Here is a 2,526-nt window from a genome sequence, read left to right as displayed (position 1 = left end):
TTTAAAACCAGGTTAGTCTCTTGGCACCTCTTTAGAACAAGTGCTAGATGGTCAAGACAGGAGCTGAATGAGTCTCTAAATATTGAAAAGTCATCCATGAAGACTTCCAGAAATTTTTCCACCATATCAGAGAAAATTAAGAGCATGCACCTTTGAAAGGTTGCAGGTGCATTACAAAGACCAAATGACATCCTTCTATATGCAAATACTCCAGATGGATATGTGAATGCTGTTTTCTCTTGATCTTGGGGATCTACTGCAATTTGATTATAACCTGAATATCCATCCAGGAAGCAGTAGTATTCATGACCTGTTAGTCTTTCTAGCATCTGGTCTATGGATGGTAAAGGAAAATGATCCTTTCTGGTAGCTGTATTGAGCCTTCTATAATCAATACACATACGCCACCCTGTAACTGTTCTTGTAGGAACCAGTTCATTTTTTTCATTATGAACCACTGTCATGCCACCCTTCTTAGGGACGACTTGGACATGGCTTACCCAGGGGCTATCAGAAATAGGATAAATAATCTCAACCTCTAGTAATTTAGTGACCTCCTTCTGCACCACCTCCTTCATGGCTGGATTCAACCGCCTTTGTGGTTGAACCACTGGCTTAGCGTCACCCTCCAATAAGATCTTGTGCATGCATCTGGCTGGGCTAATGCCCTTAAGATCACTGATAGACCACCCAAGAGCTGTCTTGTGTGTCCTTAGCACTTGAATTAGTGCTTCCTCTTCCTGTGGCTCTAAGGTAGAGCTTATGATTACAGGAAAGGTATCACCTTCTCCCAGAAATGCATATTTCAGGGATGGTGGTAATGGTTTGAGCTCGGGTTTAGGAGGTTTCTCCTCTTCCTGAGGGATTTTCAGAGGTTATATTATTCTCTCCGATTCCTCCAGATCAGGCTGAACATCTTTAAAGATATCCTCCAGCTCTGATTCGAGACTCTCAGTCATATTGATCTCTTTCACCAGAGAGTCAATAATATCAATGCTCATGTAGTCATTTGGGGTGTCTGGATGCTGCATAGCTTTGACAACATTCAACTTGAACTCATCTTCATTGACTCTCAGGGTTACTTCCCCTTTTTGGACGTCAATAAGGGTTCGGTCAGTTGCTAGGAAAGGTCTTCCTAGAATGAGAGTTGCACTCTTGTGCTCCTCTATTTCCAGCACCACAAAGTCAGTAGGAAAGGAAAATGGCCCAACCTTGACAATCATGTCTTCAATTTCACGCCTGATGGGTATTTAATGGAGCCATCAGCAAGTTGGAGACATATCCGGGTTGGTTTAACTTCATCAGTCAACCCAAGCTTTTTAATAGTAGCTGCAGGTATTAGGTTAATACTTGCCCCAAGATCACATAGAGCTTGCTTGGTACAAGTACCTTCTAATGTGCATGGTATCATAAAGCTTCCTGGATCTTTAAGCTTCTCAGATAATCTTTTCAGAATGACTGCACTGCATTCTTCAGTGAGGTAAACTTTTTCAGTTTCCCTCCAATCCTTCTTATGACTTAAGATCTCTTTCATGAACTTAGCATAAGAGGGTATTTGCTCAAGTGTCTTTGCAAACAGAATCTTTATTTCAAGAGTCCTGAGATAGTTTGTAAAGCGGGCAAATTACTTATCCTGTTCCGCTTGGCAGAGTTTTTGAGGATAAGGCATTTTGGCTTTGTATTCCTCAACCTTAGTTGCTGCAGGTTTATTGCCTACATATGTGGGTTGGGAAGCCTTTTTAGAAGGGTTATTATCAACACTAGTATGTGTCTGATCTCCCACTGGCATTTGAATGCCAGGGGTGGAAGCTGGAGTGGCGTTAGATGCCAATTCCTCACCTGTTTCTGGCGTCTGAACGCCAAAACTGTGCTTCCTTTGGGCGTTCAATGCCAATTCCTTGCTTGTTTCTGGCGTTGAACGCTAGAACTGAGCATGGTTTGGGCATTCAACGCCAGCTTTTCACCCATTTTCTGGCGTTTGAGCGCCATAATTATTCCTCTCTGGGCTCTTACTGTCCTCAGAGGGATTTTGGGTAGTTTGCTCATTTCTTGGCTTCCTGCTATCTTGAAGTGAGGTATTTAATATTTTTCCACTTCTTAATTGAACTGCTTGGCACTCTTCAGTTATTTGTTTTGATAATTGCTGTTCTGTTTGCTTCAACTGGACTTCCATATTCATATTAGCCATTCTTATTTCTTGTAGTATCTCCTTGAATTCGGCCAGCTGCTTTGTTAGAAAATCCAGTTGCTGATTGAATTCAGTAACTTGTTCTACCGAACTGAATTCAGTAGTTATTGTTTTAGCCTCTTCGTTGATAGAAGGTTCACTATTTAAGTACAGATGCTGATTTCTGGCAACTGTATCAATAAGCTCTTGAGCTTCTTCTATTGTCTTTCTCATGTGTATAGATCCACCAGCTGAGTGGTCTAGAGAAATTTGAGCTTTCTCTGTAAGCCCATAGTAGAAGATGTCTAACTGCACCCACTCTGAAAACGTTTCAGAGGGGCATTTTCTTAGCATCTCTC

The sequence above is a fragment of the Arachis duranensis genome, chromosome 8 (genome assembly GCF_000817695.3).
Source record: "Arachis duranensis cultivar V14167 chromosome 8, aradu.V14167.gnm2.J7QH, whole genome shotgun sequence".
Taxonomy (NCBI): Eukaryota; Viridiplantae; Streptophyta; class Magnoliopsida; order Fabales; family Fabaceae; genus Arachis; species Arachis duranensis.
The sequence above is the reverse complement of the archived record's forward strand: the minus strand, read 5'-3'. Positions refer to the sequence as shown.